This window comes from Ranitomeya variabilis, chromosome 1, assembly GCF_051348905.1.
Source record: "Ranitomeya variabilis isolate aRanVar5 chromosome 1, aRanVar5.hap1, whole genome shotgun sequence".
NCBI classification, from domain to species: Eukaryota; Metazoa; Chordata; class Amphibia; order Anura; family Dendrobatidae; genus Ranitomeya; species Ranitomeya variabilis.
The window spans coordinates 1,025,424,650-1,025,449,107 of NC_135232.1; the positions used below are offsets into that span (position 1 = coordinate 1,025,424,650).

The 24,458-nt window shown below is 48.9% G+C and overlaps 1 protein-coding gene across 3 annotated transcripts in view; it reads right to left on the minus strand.

Annotated features, from left to right (window-relative positions):
• Window positions 1–16,086, minus strand: part of ACSL1 (acyl-CoA synthetase long chain family member 1) — a 92,066-nt gene extending 75,980 nt beyond the window's left edge. The window contains exon 1 of one of the 3 annotated variants that reach the window (XM_077279590.1): window positions 15,893–16,086. The gene's annotated coding sequence lies outside the window, so the exon portion shown is untranslated. Of the gene's footprint in view, window positions 1–4,890; window positions 5,242–15,892 lie in introns of those variants that run through there. The other 2 variants (XM_077279589.1, XM_077279591.1) reach the window with 2 other exon arrangements.
• Between the last annotated feature and the right edge of the window lie 8,372 nt (window positions 16,087–24,458).

The window sequence follows — 24,458 nt, forward strand, 5'->3', positions numbered from 1 at the left end:
ATAGAAGTTAGTGGTTATATGAGGATTTTGGTGGATTTATCTGTGACTGTTGCTTGGGTTAGTAAAGGTACCGTCACACTAAGCAACGTCGCCAGCGATCTGTGACGTTGCAGCGTCCTAGGGAGCGATATCGCTGTATTTGACACGCAGCAGCGATCAGAATCCCGCTGTGAAATTGCTGGTCGCTGCTAGAAGGTCTGCACATTATTTGGTCGCTAGGTCGCCGTGTATCGCCGTGTTTGACAGCAAAAGCAACCATACCAGCGATATTTTACACTGGTAACCAGGGTAAACATCGGGTTACTAAGCGCAGGGCCGCGCTTAGTAACCCGATGTTTACCCTGGTTACCAGCGTAAAAGTTAAAAAAAACAAACAGCACATACTCACCAGCGCGTCCCCCAGCCTCTGCTTCCTGACACTTACTGAGCGCCGGCCCTAAACTGAAAGTGAAAGCACAGCGGTGACGTCACCGCTGTGCTGTTAGGGCCGGAGCTCAGTCAGTGTCAGGAAGCAGAGGCTGGGGGACGCGCTGGTGAGTATGTACTGTTTGTTTTTTTAACTTTTACGCTGGTAACCAGGGTAAACATCGGGTTACTAAGCGCGGCCCTGCGCTTAGCAACCCGATGCTTACCCTGGTTACCCGGGGACCTCGGCATCGTTGGTCGCTGGAGAGCGGTCTGTGTGACAGCTCTCCAGCGACCAAACAGCGACGCTGCAGCGATCGGCATCGCTGTCGCTATCGCTGCAGCGTCGCTTAATGTGACGGTACCTTAAGGGTGATAATTCCCTTTCCTCCTCTAACTTTGGTTTCTCCCTATCCTCCACTCCCCAATGCATTCATTTGTTATATGTGAGTGAATATTTGCGTGCCTGGCATTTTCAGTTTAACATGTTCGTGTTGCCTTGTTCATTTGGTTGGTGTACTGTGGTGCACGGCTGCTCCCCTCTTTCCTGGGTGGGAGAAGGCATCTTCACCTTCAGACGTAATTCGGGAAATAGGGCGAGCTAGTGCACCCCCTAGTGTTAGCGAACGGGAAAGAGCCCCTGATCTTGGGGCACCCTACAGCAGAGGTGTGACATGGATTTTGGCAAATTGCAGAATAGCCTTATGTCTTTGTCGACAGTGGGGTCCTCCTGGGTCTCCTGTCATAGTGTTTCATTCAAAGGTCAATGGATAGTTTGCACTGACCCTGATAAACATCCAGCCTGCAGGACGGCTTGAGTTTCTTTGGAACATTATTGGGGCTGCTTATCCACCATCTGGACTATCCTGTTTTGCAACCTTGTATCAATTTTTCTCTACCATCCACATCCAGGGAGATTAGCTAAAGTGCCATAGATTGTAAACTTCTTGTTTACGTTGAGCTCCTTGGACAAAAGAAACATCTAGATCTCTGGAGTTGGACTTGTAACCTTCAGATTTTTGATATTGTTCAACAATATGGTCCTCAGCCAATTCCCTTCTCCTCTCTGTTCTCCATTAGTGTGGTACACACAGACACAATGCAAAGATTGAGTCAAAGATTGTCCAAACTTGCTACTGTTAGATTATTATATTACTTGTTAGGCTACTTTCACACTAGCGTCGAGCACTGCACGTCGCTATGAATAGTTTTGTAGAAAAAAAACTCATCCTGCAAAAGTGCTTGCAGGATGCGTTTTTGCTCCATAGACTTGCATTAGCGACGCATTGCCACACGTCGCAACCGTTGCATGTAACGTTTTTTGGTGCGTCGAGACAGTCTTTTCCGACCGCGCATGCGCGGCTGCAAATCCACCCCCGCCTCCCCGCACCTCACAATGGGGCAGTGGATGCATTGAAAAACAGCATCCGCTGCCCCCATTGTGCGGCGCTTTCACTGCTTGCGTCGGTACGTCGCAAAGACGCAATTCGTCGTGCGTCGTCCGACGCTAGTGTGAAAGTAGCCTAACAGGCGAGTTTGAAAGAGCATCACATGCTTAAAACAAAGTTGTCTACCCATAATTATGGAAAGGTACCAACAATTACTTCCAGCCCATTTTTAGGGTTGTGTGTGAAATTATGTCCAATTTGCCTTTTTTTTTTGTGCCGTTCCAATAAACATCTATCTATATAATTGGCTAAGGGTCACCTCCGTCTCTTTGTCATGGAAATCCAGCGTCGCTAATTGGTCGCAGCCGGCCGTGACCAATCAGCGACGGGCACAATCCGGCCGTGAATTCGCCCTTCCCTACTCCCCTCCAGTCAGTGCCCCATCCCAACTACCCTCCAGTCAGTGCCCCCATAGCGTTTTAGCAGTCCATTAAAAGGACTGCGTTACACCGCGGCATAACGCAGTCCGTTAATGCTATTAACCCTGTGTGACCAACTTTTTACTGCATAGGCAGCATCAATAGTAAAAAGATCTAATTTTCAAGATTAAAAAAAAAAAAAAAAAAAAAAAAAAAAAGGATATTCTCACCTTCTGGCACCTTTCCTGCTCCTCGCGACGCTTCGGTCCCAAGAATGCATTGCGGCAATAACCGGAGATTACGTAGCAGTCTCGTGAGACCGCTACATCACATGTTATTGCCACAATGCATTTTTGGGACCGGAGCGTCGTGAGGAGCATCGCTAAACACCTGGGCTGGATCCGGGGGCCGCCAGAAGGAGAGTGTATAACTTTTTTAATTTTAATTCTTTTTTTAACAGGGATATTCTGCCCACATTGCTATATACTGCGTGGCCTGTACTATATACATATTCTAGAATACCCGATGCGTTAGAATCGGGCCACCATCTAGTAAAGGAAAAGTGTATTACACATGTTTTGCTATTGCAATATTTTCCTGGGAGAAATACTTCATTTTCTGGAACAATTTCAGTAGTGCCCACACTTTCACACATTACCATGTATGAGCACATGGCAGTGGTGTACTGCACTCACAGGGGCCTGTTGCTGCCCCTCCAGACACAGCTGGACAATGATAGAGGACACACCTTCCTCCATCATTCTCCCTCTGCTTCTGCTGCCCCTAGTGCAGTGAGCCTGAAATTACAGCATGTCCACTGTGCAGAGCTGCAGAAGACTGAGGAAACAAGAGCAGTGGGGAATCAGGGAGAGGTAAGAAATGTATTTTTGTAAATCAATCAGTTCATTGTGAGGCTCACCATGCTATATGGGACTGCCAGTTATATTATACTAGATGGTGGCCCGATTCTAACGCATCGGGTATTCTAGAATATGCACGTAGTATATTGCACAGAGCCACGTAGTATGTAGTATATTGGCCAGCCACGTAGTATATTGCCCAGTGACGTAGTATATTGCCCAGCCACGTAGTATATTGCCCCAGCCACGTAGTATATTGCCCCAGCCACGTAGTATACTGCCCCAGCCACGTAGTATACAGCACAGAGCCACGTAGTATACAGAGTTAAAATAAAAAAATAAACATATACTCACCCTCCGAAGGCCCGTTGAAGTCCTGGCCCTGCGCGGTGCAGGCGTCAGCTTCCAGTCCCAGGGTGTGATGACGTCGCGGTCACATGACCGTGACGTCATGGCAGGTCCTTCTGGCAGCCCATCCTTGGGACCGGAACCTGCCGCTTGCATGGAGCGGTCACCGTAGCGTCGCTAGGAGCGCGAAAGGCGGCGGATGGTGAGTATAGCAGGGGTTTTTTTGTTTTTTTTAACATGACATTTTTACTATTGATTCTGCATAGGCAGCGTCAATAGTAAATACTTGGGGACACACAGGGTTAATAGCAGCGGTAATAGAGTGCGTTACACCGCAGACCGCTGCCATTAACCCTGTATGAGCGGTGACTGGAGGGGAAGAGGATTATGGAGCGGGCGCCGGGCAGTGACTAATCGGACTGTGCCCGTCGCTGATTGGTCGCGGCAGCCATGACAGGCAGCTGCCGAGACCAATCAGCGACTTGGATTCCATGACAGACAGAGGCCGCGACCAATGAATATCCGTGACAGAAAGAAAGACAGAAGTGACCCTTAGACAATTATATTGTAGATGGTCCTGCTATGTGGGGGGCCATTATACAGTGTGGATGTTCGTATGGGGTCCATCATACTATATGGAGGGCTATGTCAGGGCCATCATATTGTGCGGAGGGCTGTGTTGGTGTCACCATGCTTTAGCAGGTGGTACTGTAGGGTCATCATACTGTGCGTGTTAGGGTACTATCTAGGAAATCACCATTTGGTTATTTTGTTGGCATCATACTTTATTGGGGCAATGAGAGGGGAATCTAGGGGCTTCAATATGAGAAACTACTCTGCAAGGGCTGCAAAGTAGTGAGTTGTGCTTTACTGTGCCTCACTAAATAGTGTGTGTAATGCGGGCCCCATTATTTCTATGTACGCCTCTGGTGCATATAGGGCGGGTGGAGAATCCCACCTTGCAACTTGTGGACACTAAAAAATAAAAATCACAAAGGAAACCTGAGAAGCAGTTTAATCATTAACTTAAAGTGCCATCAGTGGTTTTGCATGATCAAAACTGATGACATCTTCAAATAAAGTTGGACTACTACTGTGTGGTGCCTTGCTGTACCTCCAGAAATGCAATGGCATTTGATAAATTTCTAAAACATTTAGAGTATTAAGGAACCAGTGAGGAAAGAGGGGGATTTAATGTGATTATATGGGTGCACCCAAACAGTCATGCACATAAGGCCATTTAGAAGGGTCACGGTCTCCAGTGACCATTTGAAAGGTTCTCAATGCTAAACCAGTGGGCACACGAAAGTCTCTGTACACCAGTTGATGCCCCTTAAGAATGTTATAGTTGAACTGCAAAGAACGGCACAACTTCTCCCTCTTTTCTAGTGCTGGCCACCATCCAGTTGTCCCCAAAAATCTTCATGCAGGACCAGTGAGCAACTTCCTAGAATCTGGAGTAGGACGTACCTTGAATTGTTAGAAATCCCAGATTACCAGAACATGCAGCACAGTGTTTTGATCTGAAGACCTCAGAGGGCAGAGCTTCCCATAAGACAGTGAAGTGAACGCCAGGTCTTTATATATCCTTCCAGCGTCCTCAATGACCTTTGAAGTTGCCATAGTCATTTGTTCAGATATAGCTACTTCCTTATACTGTCAGAATATACCATTGCCTGCTGAGCAGTAGATAACTTGCTGGGGATTCCTTCGGAAGGCCTCCTTATGAACTGAGAAGTACTGTGGATATTTTGCCTGTCCGTTAATGCTGCTAAGGCTATGTTCACACTTCCGTTTGAACTTTCCATTAGTCTGTTATGGCCTATCTGATGCAAAACAGAAGCAGAGGGACCCCTTTAATTGTGAGAGTCTGTCTTTCCCCCCCTTGACAAAGCTGAAAATTATTCAAGCATGGACAGCTTCCTTCTGTTCCAAAACTGTAGACAAACCAGAACTCAGAATGTCCAATGTGGTTTCACAGCTTATGTTCCTCAAAACAGAACAGGCAAATGGAGTGTCAGCACGGAAGTATCAACGGAGACCAAAAAGCAAACAATGGTCAAAGGAAAAAAAAAAAATTTTACATCCTACTCTCAGTCTAGTAGTATTTATTAAAACAGAATTTTTTTTATTATTTTTTACAGTTGGTCCTCTTTTTGTTTACACATTATCAGTTTTGAGTTCAGCATGTCTTTGAGGTTTTGTTTATTCCTTTTTTGCATGCATATCTGTAAAAGTGGGGCAAGTACATAAAGAGGCTGTATTTAAAAAGCGTAATCATTTATTTGTATTTATTTATTTAAGAAGCTTTGCAATATATCAGAAATTTGTTTCTCTTTTCCAGGACAGAGTCATTTTCAATTCTGGGGTATAATCTGTATTCAGTGAAAATAGATTATTAGATGATGTTTAATTGTATTTTTGCAGTGTTTTTTTTCTGCAAGGCAAAACCTGCTCTTGGCAGTAACGAAGCTGCTTAACAAAACAAAACAAAAAAAAAAAAAAGACAGATTTTGCTGCATTTTTTTTATTGCCTCTTGTTCATGCTGATAACGTTTAGGCTATGTTCACATTTCCGGAATTGCCGTGGCAATTCCGCAACTGTGCCGCAGGTTAAACGCAGAATTGGCATGTGTTTTCCCACACTAGCGTTTTACAAGCGTTTTTAGCTTGCAGAATGCTAGCATTTTCCAAGCGATCTGTGGCAATCGCTTGGAAAACTGATTGACAGGTTGGTCACACTTGTCAAACGGTGTTTGACAAGTGTGACCAACTGTTTACTATTGATGCTGCCTATGCAGCATCAATACTAAAAAGATGTAATGTTAAAAATAATTTAAAAAATAATAAATCGTGATTTTCTCACATTCCGGCATCCCCGGCAGTCTTCCCGCTCCTCGTGATGCCTCCATTCCCAATAATGCCTAGCGGCAATGACCTCAGATGACGCAGAGGTCTCGCGAGACCGCAGGTCACTGCTGCAAAGCATCACTGGGAACTGAAGCATCGCGAGGAGCGGGAACGCTGCGAGAGACGCCGGAAGGTGAGAATATCACAATTTATTATTTTTTATTTTTAATTATATGGTTCCCAGGGCCTGGAGGATTGTCTCCTCTCCTCCACCCTGGGTACCAACCGCACATGACCCGCTTACTTCCCGCATGGTGGGCATAGCCACATGCAGAAACTAAGCGGATCAATGCATTCCTTTGTGTGCGGAATCCCCGCGATTCTGCACAAAGACTGAACATGCTGCGTTTTTTTTCCGTAAATGCGATTCCGCCGCGGAAAAAACGCAGCATGTGCACAAAAAAATGCTTAATGTATGCATTTTTTTTTTTCCGCTGTTTTGTCATATTCTAGCGAAAAAAAAAAAAAACACAAAAAAATGAAAATTCCTAAACCTGTGCACATAGCCTTAGTGACCAAAGCAGCAAAAAATGCAATGTGTGAACATATCCTTACATTATGGAAAGATGATGTTAGCGGTTTCTGATAAGATTCTACGTAGAGAGCGGTGGGCGCTAGAGGCAGAGCTTCCCGCTCCTGCATAGAATCTCATCAGTGGCAGCTGCCGTCTCCTATCTCAGTAAGGTCTTCACTGGGTACAGAATTTACTCCAGAATTGGGAATTTTCAAAATCACTGATCAGTTCCTGGCAAAGAAACAAGCAGATTTCTCGGATATGATAAATTGATTCAAATTTAGCAAGTTCATGTAGAAAAATATTTAGAATTGAGAGTCCTCAGTGGTTGATACCTTTTAGTGGCTAAGGGTACTGTCTCACAGTGGCACTTTTGTCGCTACGACGGTACGATCCGTGACGTTCCAGCGATATCCATACGATATCGCAGTGTCTGACACGCAGCAGCAATCAGGGACCCCGCTGAGAATCGTACGTCGTAGCAGATCGTTTGGAACTTTCTTTCGTCGCTGGATCTCCCGCTGTCATCGTTGGATCGGTGTGTGTGACACCGATCCAGCGATGCGTTCGCTTGTAACCAGGGTAAACATTGGGTTACTAAGCGCAGGGCCGCGCTTAGTAACCCGATGTTTACCCTGGTTACCAGCGTAAAAGTAAAAAAAAAAAAAAAAAACAACAAACAGTACATACTCACATTCCGGTGTCACGTCCCTCGCCGTCTGCTTCCCGCACTGACTGAGCGCCGGCCGTAAAGTGAAAGCAGAGCACAGCGGTGACGTCACTTTAGTAACCCGATGTTTACCCTGGTTACCCGGGGACTTCGGCATCCTTGGTCGCTGGAGAGCTGTCTGTGTGACAGCTCCCCAGCGACCACACAACGACTTACCAACGATCACGGCCAGGTCGTATGGCTGGTCGTGATCGTTGGTAAATCGTTTAGTGTAACGGTACCCTAACTGAAAAGATGGTAACAAATTGCAAGCTTTCGAGACTACACAGGTCTCTTCATCAGGCAGAGACTAATACAAATTCTGAAGAATCACATATTTATGCACAACATAGCACTGAGGACTCTCAATTCTAAATATTTTGCTATCTACTGGCTAACACGGTACCAAGATATGCATTTTGATACAGGAAAGATGTAAGTTCATGTAAACAGTTATCCAGCTGCTACAAAACTATCCCGAAAAAGGCCGGAAGTGAAGATTGTTAACAGCATAAGATCCATGGGTTGGAAACCACTGACTTTTATTCTCTATTTCCAACTAGAAATTTATAGCGCAAGAACGGCTTCAACCAGTGTGATAGTAATAACATCTATAATATAACGCTGGGAGCGTCACTCTGTCCGAAGCCTTTATAGACTGCGCAAGCGCCGGCGCAGTCTGGACCCCACAGAGTGATGCTCCCAGGAGATCGCAGTATGCGTAAACACTGAACGCACACCGCGATCTCCACCGGAGAGGCAGGGACCGCCAGGAGGGTAAGTATATTCACCTGTCCCCCGTTCCAGCGCTGCGTGCGGCTCCGTCTCCGTGTCCCGGTCCTCTGCCTGTGATGTTCACAGTTCAGAGGGCGCGATGACGCGCTTAATGCGCGCCGCCCTCTGACTGAACAGTCACAGCCAGAGGAGCCGGAAGAAGCAGCGGGCAGCGCTGGAACGGGACAAACAGGTGAGTATAGCAAGTGCTGGGGGGCCTGAGCTGGCGGCGATACCGGCATCTGACCCCCACAGCACGCCGGTGTCCCCGCCTGCTCAGGCCCCCCAGCACTCGGCGCCCAGCGACGATAGGAGAGTATGGTTTTTGTTTTTTTTGTTTTTTTTTTTAGATCGCAGCAGCATACGGGGCATATATTATGGAGCATCTTATGGGGGCCATAAACCATAATGGAGCAGTGTATGGGGCATATATTATGGAGCATCTTATGGGGGCCATCAACCATAATGGAGCAGTGTACGGGGGCATATACTATGGAGCATCTTATGGGGGCCATCAACCATAATGGAGCAGTGTACAGGGGCATATACTATGGAGCATCTTATGGGGGCCATCAACCATAATGGAGCAGTGTACGGGGGCATATACTATGGAGCATCTTATGGGGGCCATAAACCTTTATGGAGCAGTGTACCTGGCATATACTATGGAGCATCTTATGGGGGCCATAAACCTTTATGGAGCAGCGTATGGGGCATATGGATGGGAGCAGCAAATTACAGAACGGTGGCGCAGGATGGGGGCGCAGGATGGGAACAGCACATGTCAGAATGGGGACGCAGGATGGAGCAGCACATACCAGGATGGAGACCATATACCAATATAAATGCTCGCCACCCGGGCGTAGAACGGGTTCAATAGCTAGTTAGGAGAATAAAGAATTCCTTATGAGAGCGGGATCTCAGACTGGACAGGTGGTTAAAGGATTTATAATGCCACTTAAGCTGGAAGAGTCATCAATCCTACTGAGGGCAGAGAGGAGATAATCACTTGTTGTCTTGGATATATTCATTAACCAGCAGCTCTGCAAGGCAAGTACTTGAGTTGTTTGCTTTCGGTATCAAAGGAATTTTCTTCTTATTTAGTAACATTTCGCACAAGAGTTATTTTCCTCTGGCATTTTTCAAATCCTCTAGACTAGAATCTTTAACAAAGCTATACCTACACCATGCCGAATTGTAAAATAAAGACTCAAGGGATACTAAAGCCCCCGTCACACTAAGCGAGGTCGCTAGCGAGATCGCTGCTGAGTCACAAGTTTTGTGACGCAACAGCGACCTCAGTAGCGATCTCGCTATGTTTGACACGTAGCAGCGACCAGGCCCCTGCTGTGAGATCGCTGGTCGTGTCGGAATGGCCTGGACCTTTTTTTTGATCGTTGAGGTCCCGCTGGGTAGCACACATCGCTGTGTTTGACACCTTACCAACGACCTCGTTGACTACGTCACACAGGACGTCCCTCATCGAGGTCTGAATCGTCATAATAGCTGCCATGTGACAGGGTCACAACGACATCGTTGTACAGGTCGCCGCATCGCTGCTGCGTCGTTGGGAAGATCTCACTGTTTGACATCTCACCAGCGACCACATAGCGACGCAGCAACGATCCCCAACAGGTCGTATCGTTGTCGGGATCGCTTTAGCGTCGCTAAGTGTGACGGGGCCTTAAGGGTCAGATTCATTAGGACTGGGGTGTTGTATGCGAGCCTTAATGGAGACGTGTGCAGGAATAAGATGTGCCGAATTCATCAAGAAGCGCCTCCGTGACTCTAGCCAGAAATGTTACACCAGTCAAAGACTTGCATAACATTTATGGCATAAAGAGCGCAGCTACTTTTGATTAATTTGGCAAGACGACATTACCATGTCCTGGCTCCTCCACCCACTTTGGTGGAGTTGACCAAAAGTGAAATAAAAAAAAATACCAAAGTAAACATTTTTGCTACTTTTTAGGCCGGCGTCAGACTCAGCGTATGAAATTACGGTCCGTTTTTTACAGTCGTAATACGCAGAAATGTTCCCAAAATAGTGATCTGTATGTCATCCGTAGGCAGGGTGTGGCAGCGTATTTTGCGCATGTCATCCTCCGTATGTAATCCGTACTGCGATATTTTCTCGCAGGCTTGCAAAACCGACATCTATATATTTTTTTTTTTTTATTACACACATATACTGGACGTCCTCATATTTACTCGAGCCTGGGAATTTTTCCCACGCTCGAGTTTTCATATGAGGACATCCAGCAGAGCGCACATCACCGCGACTCAAGGTAACTTACAGGGCATTCCCCTGCATTCCATTCATTCACAAAGTTTTACAGACAGGAGCAACTGCATTAGCAGAGCTCCTGGGTGTAAAAGGATTTAACCCCTTCAGATGGATTTACAGTGTGGGACGTGACCTTAATGACGGAAGGTATGGGATATTGTTTTTTTTATTTTTCCTTTTCTTTACAGAACAAGGGTCTTCAGGTGGATTAAGAGTCTAATAAAATATTAAAACACCCTGTGTCTATTTCATTAAAGGACTTTGTAATAATGTGTGTGTGTTTTATTAACCATTTCGTACTATTGGATTAATAATGGATAGGTGTCATAATTGACGCTCTCCATTATTAATCTGTCTTAATGTCACCTTACAATAGCAAGGGGGGGGGGGGGCAATAACCATGGACCCTCTCTAGGCTATTAATATCTGCCCTCAGTGACTGGCTTTACCACTCTGGCGGAGAAAATTGCGCGGGAGCCCACGCCAATTTTTTCCGCGATTTAACCCTTTAATTTAATAGCTGGAGGGCCCAAATTTTGTACATACACACTACTAACATTAGGGATATGAGATGGTCTGCTGTATGTAAACCATGTCTCATGTCGGGTTTGGGAAGGAGATAGCAAAAGCCGGCAATTGAATTACCGGCTTTTATACTATCTAGCGCTGAAAAAAAATTATATATATATATATATATATATTCTATGTGTAGACATTTATTCTACCTATTCTATTCTGTCAGTGTGATTTTACTGTACACCACACTGAATTACCAGCTTTTCTCTAGAACACCGATGCGTATTTCTCGCAAGTCACACGCATGATCCGTGTGTAATCCGTATTTCTCGCCCCCAGAGACTTTCATTGGCGATTTTTTTTGCGCAATACGGTGACAAACGCAGCATGCTGCAACTGTACAAGACCGTATAATACGGATCAGTAAAATACAGCAGATAGGAGCTGGGCCATAGAGAATCATTGTACCGTATGCAATCTGTATTTTCTGCACCTCTCATACGTCCGTAAAACTCGCTAGTGTGACGCCGGCCTTAAAGTATGTTATGTAAACACTAATGAATGAGGACCTATCCAGTCTTACTGAAGACACCACCGGAGTAGGATGCAACCAATTCATTTAGGAGACACATACCACTTATATTAGGTGCATCTTACAACTGACATGTGCCTCTGCCAGAAATATTACTCCTGTCATTAGGGAGTACATTTCTGGCATAATTTGTGCAGCAAAAGTGGCATACATCTTGCTAACTTTACAAGGTAGGCTCAACAGGTGCCATCCAGGCTCAACCCACTCTGACAAAGCTGTAAGCGTAAGCCAGAAAACTGAAAAACATCTTAAAGAGGTTGTCCACTTTTACATTGATTATTCCTCCTGGTAGCCGCCAGCATTCAGGTAAAAGTGTGCCGGAATGGCTACAGTCACCACTCAATGCACAGTGAATGACAACTCGAAGCGTGTCCCTGCACTTTGATAACTGGCTGTGTGCTCTGTGTAAAGCAAGCTGTCAATCAATGGCGACTTCACATGTATCAGAAGACCATACACAGAACAGACTCAACTCAAGTCTTCCCTTTGCTAGACAGTACAGATAAAGTTCACCTCCGTCATCTACTTCTAATAATGGATTTCTCTTTGATGCCATAAGTGTACTAACATGTCCTGTACCTGTAATAACTCTGCCAGCACAGCACCTACAGGACACACCAGGAGGCTCCGGCGCAGCACCTACAGGGCACACCAGGAGGCTCCGGCGCAGCACCTACAGGGCACACCAGGAGGCTCCGGCGCAGCACCTACAGGGCACACCAGGAGGCTCCGGCGCAGCACCTACAGGGCACACCAGGAGGCTCCGGCGCAGCACCTACAGGGCACACCAGGAGGCTCTGGCGCAGCACCTACAGGACACACCAGGAGGCTCCGGCGCAGCACCTACAGGGCACACCAGGAGGCTCCGGCGCAGCACCTACAGGGCACACCAGGAGGCTCCGGCGCAGCACCTACAGGGCACACCAGGAGGCTCTGGCACAGCACCTACAGGACACACCAGGAGGCTCCGGCGCAGCACCTACAGGGCACACCAGGAGGCTCCGGCGCAGCACCTACAGGACACACCAGGAGGCTCTGGCGCAGCACCTACAGGACACACCAGGAGGCTCCGGCGCAGCACCTACAGGACACACCAGGAGGCTCCGGCACAGATAAACCATCTAGGACTTTGTAACAACGCATCAGTATCTCACAGCGTCATCTGGTCACAGCCCCTGTGTAGTGTTACATGAGACAGCTGTCACTAGCAAACAAACAGTCCGTTTCTCACTTTTGGCCTATTCACATAAGCGATGTTAATGTGAGTGCTGTCGAAGAGTAGATCAGACAGAACCCGCATAGGACTCAATATGACACACGTGTGATCTTCTGCATGATCTTTGGTCGCTGCAGAGAAGATGGCAGAGGTGAAAGACTAATTTTCCTTAATCTGAATACAGCTAACCTGAGATATGGAAATGTAATCTTGGCACTGACTGCTGAAGACTCAATGCATTTCACGACTCCGTGTTACAGAGGCACTTAGGTGTACAGCATGATCCCTGCACTATTCTTAGCAGACAATGGCTGGATAGAGGGGAGAAACTGAGAAAAGAAAATGATGCAAAACTGTGTTGAAAAGCGAGTGCAGTCTGATACAATACAGTCCGTGCGTGATAGATAGATAGAGTTGGTTGTGACTCAGATCCACATAAAAAAAATAAAGGAAAAGAAAGCCTGAACATGGCCATAGAGCTGAGGAATGGAACCTGAACAGCTGTGCTAGGAGTTGTGCACCCTCTAATGCTTGTAAAGAACCGCCATATGTATACACACACACACACACACCACATCAGACTAAGCACATCAGCGTTGCTGTTGGATGTCTCTGGCATGCCCCTCTTAGCGAGTCCCATCATGGTCCTCAGGCCTTATGACCATGCAATGTCACAAAAGCCAATTTTAATGAAGTCATAATAGACAATAGTTCCCAAATGATCCATCAGATGACATGCCCTAGAGATCTCTGAAAAGCCCTCTTTACAGGCAAGAACAGATCTGTAATGCAGTGCCATATGGAGATCCAAAGACTACAAGTGCCATAAAGACTCAGTACATCGCTCTGGTATGTGCATGAGTACAATCACAAAAGCAAAAAAGACCAACGTAATGGAGTCAACATGGGGGGGATAAGCTACGATATCACCACTGCGCTTGTTGCCATTACACCTGTTGCTTCCAACAGGGATTCAAGAATTCGGGTTCGTTCATACTAGAGTATAAATCAGATTAATGCAATATGATAAAATTGGGACTGCACTCGATGAGACAGCGCAGATCTGCATATTTTTTCACAACCGTATTAACTTCAAAATCTGATGGGTGAGAAAAATAAACGAACAACCACGCGCCACACAGACCATCCGATTTTTATGGACATGTTACATTTCAGGAGCATACAAAACTGTAATACGAGTTGGGGAATGCTTTCCTGCACGAGAACAGGACAGATTTTTAGCTCGCGTTAGTGAACAATCATTCTCCAAAACTGTGCAGACTGCAGGTAAAAAGCGGCTGCAGGGAGAAACCAGAAAAAAAGCGGCTGCAGAAACCCTCTGGGCAGATAACGAGAGCATAAAGGCTTGTTCACACAGTGTGTTGCAGACTGACCAGCGGATCCAGCATCAGTTTCTTCTGCAGCTTTTGGGCTGTACTCACACACTGTCCATGTGCCACGTTTTATTCCTGCAGCTTTTTAATCAGCATCACAATTTGTAACAATCAGGGTGGATTTTTTAAATGTATTTTTCACTTTTTTTGGCAAATTTGAAGCAGAGTTTTGTAAGGTTTTTTTTTTTTTTAGTATAGAAAAGCTTTGATTCTGCCCTTAAGATACATAATTGCATTACTTTTTTTTTTTTTTTTCCAGGCTTCCAATCAAGCCTGTAGGGACAAGGAAGAGAGAAAAAAAAAAAAAAAAAAAAAACACTGTTCTGCAGCACCTAAACCTAAGCGGACGCGAGTTTTCATGAAGTCGCCTTCACTTTGCTAGGACAGTGTGGCCATGGATTTTTTTTTTTTTTTTTACGTTGACTTGACATTGAAATTAACAAAAAGTTTAAGGCTATGTGCACATGTTGCAGAATTGGGGGCAGAGTTTTCTGCACAAACTCATCTCCTGGCAGAAAACGCAAGTGCAGATTTGATGTGGTTTTCTTGTGGATTTTCTGTGGATTTCATGCGTTTTTACCCCTGCGGATTTCTACAATGGAAGGGTGCAGAAATGCTGCAGATCCGCAGAAGAGGAGTGACATGCTCCTTCTTCCAATCCGCTGCGTTTAATGTGCAGAGTTTCACGCACCATTAGCACAGCGGTTTTGGTTTTTTTCCTATTGATTTACATTGTACTGTAAATCACTTTGCAGATCCGCAGGAAATCCACAACGTGTGCACACAGCCAAAGTGATTTTTGGGCGCAGACTCAGCACCGTGTTTTGTGGGTACAGACCGGCTGCGACTCATCTGACATCCACGGTTGTCAAGCTTGGGCCAGAACAGCGGCGTCCGGTCCGTGGGTGGCACGCCACACTCTGCCTGCGGAACATGGATGTGGGAATCTGGCCCTAGGTGGCTACAGGCCCCATAAGGTAAGGGGACGATAGACATGGAAGTGATGAGCAGGGTACCCGGCTATAGAGGCCCCCACGGACAGGAGAGGGCGCTGCTGCTGCTGCTGGGCACACACTACTGTGGTACGCGGCTCCACTGCAGAATGATGTGTGGGGGGAAACATAATGGGGACAAGAGGGAAGAAGCTGCAGAAGCGCCAGTCAGGAGGTGAGCACACTGCGACAGGAAACCCTGACCAGGGAAAGCCACAACGGAGGGAGGACGGCAGCCACAGCCAGCAGGCGCCGAGGGGGTTAAGTTACCAAGAGGAAATCGCTCCACTCCAACTGCACGAGCACAGAAGCGACAACACGAGCAGCTGCGACAATTTACAGTCATAGGACCAAGGAAATAACGGGGCGGGCAGCACTAATGCCGGGCATCCCTCCGCAGCCCCCAATACAGGCCTCGCACCGGCCACATGGGAGACCTGCAGAGAACTACAACCCCCAGCAGGCACAGTACGGCACACCCCGCATCATTGTCCAATCCGCACATCGCAGAAGGCGCAATCTGACACACTACAGCCATCGGGCTCTGCCGCAGCCTCCGCGCACTCACCTCCACAAGCCACAGGACAACGTGCAGCACGCCGGGCCGGCCGGGCTATTTATAGAGCTGCTGCGGCCGCAGAGCGCCGTGTGTGTACGCGCCGCCCAGACTGCACTCCCCTGTGCTACATCTGCATACACGGAGCCTGCCCTGCCTGTGTGCCCTGCCTGTGTGTCCTGCCCGCCCCCAGCGCTGCTCCTGCCGCCCCTAGCTCTGCCTATATGTCCTGCCCGCCCCTAGCTCTGCCTGTCTACACATCCGCCCGCCCCCTGCTCTGCCTGTCTTACACATCCGCCCGCCCCCTGCTCTTTGCGCCCTGTCTTCTGGAAATCAGCGCTATACTGCAGGAATTATATCCAGTGATGGGATGTGTCCTGCATCCCCCTGGAAGCTGAGTGAGGGGATCCCTCTGAGGCAGAGCCCACTATGAGCTGCTAACCTACACTCACATCATACACATTAATTCTTATGGACTTTTATTGGTACAATTGTAATAAAAAAGCAATTTTGCAATTTACATCTTATTAAAATCCTTGTTTTGAATGTATTGTTTACTGCTCGTTGCCGAGGTTACCAGTCAGCAGTGGTGGAGGCCGACCATGCGCAGTGCTTACAAGCGGATTCCTGCAGAACTTGTAATCTCTGCTCTAAGGCCCGGGTCACACTTGCGAGAGCAGTGCGAGAAACTCGAGCAAGTCTCTCGCATCAGTACCCGGCACTCGGGACCGGAGTGTGCAGCTGCGTGTATTTCTATGCAGCTGAACGCTCCGGTCCCGAGTGCCAGCGGCAGTGCCGGGTATTGATGCAAGAGACTCGCTCAAGTTTCTCGCATTGCACTCGCAAGGGTGACCTCGGCCTACTGGTGACACTATAAGGAGTTTGTTGATCAGTGCACTCTTACGTCACACTCTAAGGGGGGAGAAGAAAAATAGAACAAGAACACTCTTGTACAGGGTCCCAACCCAGTGGATCCGGGGTCATTCCAGCCAAGTGACCCGCAGACACCAACAGAGAAGGACGTCATACACTGGAGAAGAACAGAGTGGTTAGGACTGTTTTGAACTTTGATGTGTGTTGTTTAAATGTTTTACACAGTTATATGGTCGGGGACGACCATCATTTACCATGGGGGCATGTAAGGGAAGAAGAAGGCGCCGAGTCAAGAAGAGTTAAATTGTATAGTAATGTTGTGAAGGAAACTGGTTCCTCCCACGTCACCAATCCGTGACGCAACTACACAGGCACAGCTCTCCGGCACCCCGTTTGTCTCTCAGGTCAATAAGGGGACTGCACCTAGAGCAAATGGCCACCGGGGAGACTGCCCTGTTACCCACGCTGGGTATTCTAAGATTCGCAATCAGGATAAAAGGATCAGCCCAAAATTAATTTATGGTTTAATTGCCTTAAGGGCGCACTAGATAATTACAAGAAATATACAGTAAAACTATACCAAGGGTTACAGTCAGAGTAAAATATAACAATAATAGTACAAGGCTTAGAGGTATAACGCTGGAGGTCAATTTACCAGGTTGAAGGTCGCTTGTGGAGGCCGGGGAGCTCTGCGTTCCACAGGTACAAGACTTCTAGTTGTCAGGCAGCCCCCAAAAAGCATGTGCTTGCTCCCCTCTGGCTGGCATATGCCCTCTTCCTTATTTCATCATCATCTTTTTCTGTTGTGTCTGATTCTCCATGTGTCCTCAGCTCTTAATCCTTCTGTGTCCCCCCCCCCTGTACCTGGGTGGGCTAACAATCTCCACCCTTCAGCTTCCCTGCAGAATCTATTCCCAATACCTAATAAATGGAATAACTTCTCTCAGGATTATCGGATCAGTACACAGGCGGTACCAGCGCATGTGGTTTGTTCTGCCGGTCATACAGGGATCAAACCTGGACCCATTCGATCGCTGTGGGAGGCTGATCTCTATATCTCAGGCGCTAGCCTGGCCCTGGTTTTAGCGATCCCTAGGTGTCCAGCCATGGGAATTTCGTTGCTATTTGCAACAATTCCACACCAGAACAGATAGGGTTCCACTAACTGTCGGTCCCTGGGCCACGCCTCCGGTGAACCCTGCTGGACCGTTACCCGGTACAGCCATCCCTGGTCCCAGACCACCCGCTCGCGGTCTGACTCCCAGGGAGGCTGTGCCGCCTGCTCCTTGAGAGCTTTCAGGCTAGCATCTGCTTCAAACGCTGCCTGAAATCCCTGACTCGATGTGGCAAGAATGGACAACACTGCCACATCCGCTGTCAGCTCCCCGGGATCTGTCTCCTGGCTTCTGTCTGACTCAGCAGCCACTTGGTCGGAGAGGGGGAAGCCGTCGGACCTCTGCGAGGCTCCTTGGGGTCCAGCGCTCCCACTCCTGGTGGCAGCGGCCACGACCGCTGTGCCCACAGGTAGCGCCTGCTTCCCTTTGGCTCCTGACCAAGTCGCCGGGTCAGGCAGACTTCCCTGGCCTCCTGACATCCCAGGTGTGGGAAACTCCTGCCCTGGAGTCTTACCTGGTGGCTCCTCTCCCGGGACGCCCCCTCCCCCCATTGCCTGTTCCTGCAAAGGCCCTAGACTCAGCAGGCTGGATTCACTTAGGGGCCTACACTGCCCATAGCAGCCCCTCCTTCCACCTCTGAGCTCTCCCCTACAGTCTCCTCACCTGTCCTCACTGTGAACCCTGTGTGAGGGGTGTCAGTGCATGGATTACCATCAGGTTTCACTCCCTCCTCCACTGTTGGAGGCACATTCAACACATCAACATCAGCATTCACAGTAGAGTCATGACATTCTTGGGGAGCCAAACTTGGGGGTTCAGTGGCCACATACTGAGACACTAGCTGCCCCAAATCGGTCCCAAGTAACACACTGGCAGGAATATTTGGCGTTACTCCCACCTCCCACATTCCCCTCCCGGCGCCCAAGTCCAAAAATACCTTTGCGACAGGCAGCGCCGGTTCCACGCCTCCAATTCCGGAGACGGAAAGGGTTTTCCCCGGTACCAAGTCTTGAGGGGACACCATCTCAGGACGTACCAGGGTTCGTTCAGCGCCTGTGTCCCGCAGTCCCATGACCGCTGAGCGGCGATGGTGATGGGTTGGTAATTGTCCAGGGACCTCCCACCACCCCCTCCCACACATAAAACAGTGGACGGTTTCTGGGACAGGGATGGGGGCTTATCACGCTGGGGACACGCAGCCTTGAAGTGTCCCGGCTGGTTGCAGTGATGACAATGTCTGGGTTCTGCGCCTGGCCTGGAGAGGGCAGTAGGGGGTACACCCCTTGCACTCTGGGGGCTGAGGAACCAGGGGCAGGATTAGACTTACCCCCACTCCAGGTGCTACTGGCAGGCTTCTTCGTCTCAGGCGCCATGTTATTGGCATACTCGTCAGGGATCAAACCTGAACCCATTCGATCGCTGTGGGAGGCTGATCTCTATATTTTAGGTTCCAGAACTCTCCCTGACCCGGGAGTTGCACTGTCAGATGCTCAATTTCTTCAGGGCTATGAGGATATTTTCTATGAGCCTGTACCTCGGACAATGCGTCCATAATTCATAATTTCATGTTGTAGATGGTCCGGCTGGAAAAACAATAGACGTGTCCTCCTGTAGCCGTCTGACATGTATGCTTTAATTGAGCCCCCAGGCACCTTCATGCCCCCTGCTGGTGTGGCTTCCTCATTCAGGCTTTGAAGTGCCATCTGCCTGCTACACTGGTCTCAGTCCATTACCATACTAAAGGGTCTTCATTCAAGTAGGAAAAAGATGGGGGCCAGGAGTGCTCCTGTCCCTGCAGACGTGTGACCAGGCGAATTCTGATATGAGACAAAATGGAGTCAGGCCAATCTCTGATAGGAGGCCAGCATTATGCCCCATATCCAAAGATGGCGGCTGCTCCCTCTTCACAAATGTATATTAATGTTTTATGGTTGTGCGTTCTTATATAAATCTGCATTTTAATCCTTAAAGCCAGTTTGTGTCTCTGTTTTCCTGGAGGTTTTACCTCAAGGCAGTCCCCAGGGATTGGGGAGGGCTGTCCACTAGGGGAACTATTACAAGGCATAGATATACAGTTTGCAGCACTCAGGGTCAGGAGCGTATCTACAGTAGGTGGCAGGTGATGCAATCGCACCCGGGCCCTGAAGCCTAAGGGGCCTCAAGAGACCATTTGGCCTATATGAATAGACCAATACTATTAAAGCAATAATTTAGGGCCCCATTGGAGCTTTTGCATTGGGGTCCATGAGTTTCAAGTGACGCCACTACTCAGGGTAGTATATAGTTAAAAGGTTGGGAGTAGCCCACATATGGGGAGGGGTTAGATCAGATAAGAAGGTGAAGCATTCCTGCTTTGGCAGTTCTGTGAGGAAGTGAAGGGTCTTGTCAGTTACAAGACTCCAAAGCAGTATGGGGACATGCAGCGCCCCAGGGTCCTGGTCGTTGCAGTAATGTCATTCTTCCACCAGGGAGAGTGATGTTACGTCTGAAGGCAATAAAGGAAATCTCTTTACCAGGTATCACAAACCACACAACACACTTCACACTCCAGTCCACCAGGGGGAGCTATGCTCCTATTTATTAGGGCACCCTTCGCAATTAAGTAAAACTGGTGGGCTGAATAGGAAGTTAGGCAGAAGCTGACTGGGCTTTGGCTCAGGCAGGCTGAAGCGAGCTGGGCTCCACCCAGTGAGCTGCTATCTGAGCTCCACTCAGGTAGTGGGTCCCTGACAGGGGTGGGGTCCTGTCAGAGGCCTAGACAGAAGGCCACAGAGCTGTGCCTGCCCGAAGTGCGGCAGCATCCTAAGAGACATTGGAAGGGAATTGTATTGTAGAGAGTGAGAAACGAAGTCACAGCAAAAGGAGAGGAAACCAGAAGGAGTTCTGCCCTGCAATAGGCTACCTCCTTTCTGAGGCGCAGGATCCGGTAGCTGGAACACCGAGGGAGTCATCGTCTCCAAGCCTTGCTCCAGAGACCGGCAGGACAGCTAATTCCATATTAGTTGCCCTACCCATACCCAGGAGGCATGGTGGCAACTGTGGGGGCCGGGGCCTGCTAGAGTCACTGTAAAAAGCCTCAGGCCACTAGTCATACGGCTTTGTCCTATCCTTACCATCAGGGGGACAGAGAGAAAGACATAACATCTAGAACATCTACAACAGTTGTGAGGACCTCACCGAGACGCACAGCAGGGAGGTACTACAACACCCAGGCGCTAGAGGAAGGCTACTGATTTCCACCTGGATAAGGGGACTCTGGATTTGCCTTCAGACCGGCCGGACTCTGCCTGCCCTGTGATCCGGTGCTCTGGACTGTGGACGCTGAAGTTATCAGTAAAAAGGTAAAGAAACTGCAACTGTCATGCTGCAGCAATGCAGGTATGTGCAGACTCCACGAAGGAGAGTGGGTGACAGAAAAAGAGGTCACACTTACCACACCGCAGCCCAGTGCATGCTGCACTGCACCACCAGGTGGCGACAGAGAGTGGTCAAAACAAGCCAAGTCCGTAACAGTTGGTAAGCATATAGTATAAAGGGGAAAAGAGAACTCGTGGTCAAAATACAAGCCGAGGGTCCGAACCAGCCAGGAGCAAAGGCACCAGAGACGTGAGACAGAGAACGGAGTCAGAGTAAGCCAAAAGGTCAAAAAGCCTGGCAGGCGTGTGGTAACAAAGACGGGAAATGAGACAAAGTCAGAGTTTTAGCCGAGTCACAAACGGAGGGGATACACACCAGAGTCAAACTAGGTCGGGTACAGGAGACAGGTCAGGTACAAGTAAGGGAGGTCAGAGGCAAAAGGAACACAGGGGTTTCACAGGTAGCAGTCCCAGGAAGCCCAAAACTATCACTGACACAAGCTGCCAGCAGGAGCACCAAGAAATAGCCACTCCCAAGTCAAAGAGAGGCAGGAATAGTTAACCCCACCATGACCAGGCCGGAGCAGGAGAAACATGGCAAACTCCGACCCAGATCATGACAGCAACCTTGTGTCCTCGTTCTTCACTGCGCCTCACACCATCCACCATCCACACTCTGGGAAGCCCTGGGGATACACTTCACCTGTGGGAAGGTATACCATCTACCTGCCATAACATCACCCCAGTGGACCCCTTACAGCAGCGTTGGTCACCCTGACCGAATACCACAGGTGGCGTCACGAACACTATCCCTTTAAAGACCTTTCCCCACATTTAACGGACGTCCCTAGGGCCACGGACCGGGTCAGCCACCGTGACATCCTCCTTTGAGAACCGAAGGGCCCGGTTCCAAGTAACCCCTAGCCCTTGGGTGCGATCCATCTTTTTTTGCGTCACGAACAGGATCCACTTAAGCCTGATAATCGGGTCATGTGCGCCTAAGAACTGTGCCAGAACTGTATCTGAACTGTAATTTACTAAAAGACTGTGTATTGCCATTTACCTCCCAAATTCCCGCCAAAACTGCTGCCATTACAGCGCCGCAAGGAGCTCAGGAGAAGAAGAAGGGTGTGGCGTTGTGGGCGTGAACGAACTGAGAGGCGCAAAAAATAATGGCCGCCCAGTCTAGATATCTCTGCACCTTGAGGACGTGTCCGTCAGCAGCTGAGATCCGCCTCCTGATCCTCAATGGCGGGCGGAGACAAAGAACAAGAAACCGCCCCAGGAGAAGAGAGCGGGAAAAGGATGACGAAGAAGCCAGCCACGTGGAGGACACCATGTCCAGCAGCCCGGTCCAGAGCGTGGGGTCAGAGCGGAGGACTCCCCCAGCTACCCGGAGAGGCACCGCAACCAGGCCTCCACCGCTGACGCTGACTTCCTGCAGGCTGGAGTGGACGAGCTGATCGACCAACTTCTGCAGCTGCGGGTGAATACCAAGGCCACACGCCGGACAATGCCTGCGGAGGACCCACCAGCAGCGCCACCGACATCGCTCCCTGCACCGCTACAGGAGCTGTTGCCAGCACCGCTGCAGATGCCACCGCCAGCAGAACCGACCGGCACCGAAGTGGCAGGTAAGGCTATGTGCACATGTTGCGGATTAGCCTTAGGAATTTCTGGTGCGGATTCTGCCTCTCCTGGCAGAAAACGCACCTGCGGATTTGTCGCGTTTTTTGTGCGGTTCCGCAGCGTTTTTTGTGCGTTTTTGCTGCGGTTTTCTTGCGGATTTGCTGCGTTTTTTACCCCTGCAGTTTTCTATAATGGAATGGGTACAAAAATGCTGCAGATTCACAAAAAAGAAGTGACATGCTACTTCTTTTAAACCGCAGCATTTCCGCAGCGGATTTTCTGCAAAGTGTGCACAGCATTTTTTTTCTCTCGTTGATTGTACTGTAAATCAATTGCGGATGTTTCTGCACTGCAAAAAACGCTGCGGATCCGCAGAGAATCCGCAACGTGTGCACATACCCTAAGAACGCTGACCCTGCCCCGGTGATGAAAGACCTGCTGGTAGGCCCCGTAGCAGCGCCACCTCCCCGCGGTACTCACCGCCTTCAGCGTCTCGAGCCTTGGGACCAGGCCACGGGGATTGAGCGGTTCCTGAAAGCCCCAATTGCGCCCACCACCCTGCCGGGTGAGGTATATGCAGTGCGGACTGTGTACCGCTGGGTGAATCCCGGACCAGATTTTATGGGGTTCCCCGGGGCAGACCAACGGAAAGGAGAGATTGTGGAGGTTTTGAGTTGGGGGGGACTACCAGGCCCAGCTTGCCCGCAAGTGGGAGGAAACTGAGGAGAGACACCAGGCCCAACGTAGAGCCTTTAACAAACACGACCTGCAAGTCAAAGCCCAGGCCCGCAAGGACCGTACCACTAACCAGGCCCCGCGTAAGCAGGGCACAGTCATAGCCTTTAGACTCCAAGGAGGATGGGGCTTTATCAAAGAGCCAGGACTATACGCCGAGATATTTGTCAACCGCAGGGATGTGGAATCACATCTCTGGGAAGGACATCCGGATAGAGACACTGTCACTTACACCAGACATTTCGGTGAAAAAGGCTGGTTTGCCCTGAATGTGCACAAGAAAAGAGACACTGTGACACACCATGCCAAAGCTCCAGCTATGTCGTCTCCTGTGACAACAGCGCCACCATGCGTCAAGACCACCGCCACTACTACCACTACAACTGTCACGCCTACTTGTACCTTTACTAGGACCAAGGTATGTACTGTCACCACTACTGAAACTATCGTGGCCACGGAACCAACCTCAATGGTGACCAGTGCCCAGGTTACCCCTGAACAGAACACTGTGGGTACTCAGACCCCCATCTGGAGTGAGGGAGCCCCTTATGTAGCACCTGGTAGCCGCCAGTATCCAACCGGGCTGCCTCCATCAGTGCTACCTCCAGAGCTGCAATAAGCTTCGAAACACTGATTGTAAATAGTTCTTAAAAACATTTCCTTTCCTGCCTATTGAACCCTTCTAGAGTTAACTCCTAAAAGGGTCCCCTGCTTAAAGGGATCCTATGCTTTGCTTGCACAAGTTTTCTTACTTTTATCAAAGAACTGCAGAATCATGAACTGTACATGATCACAAACTGTTCCTGTAAATAGTTGGCACCTTCTTAACCCCTTAAGCCCCGAGGGTGGTTTGCGCGTTAATGACCGGGC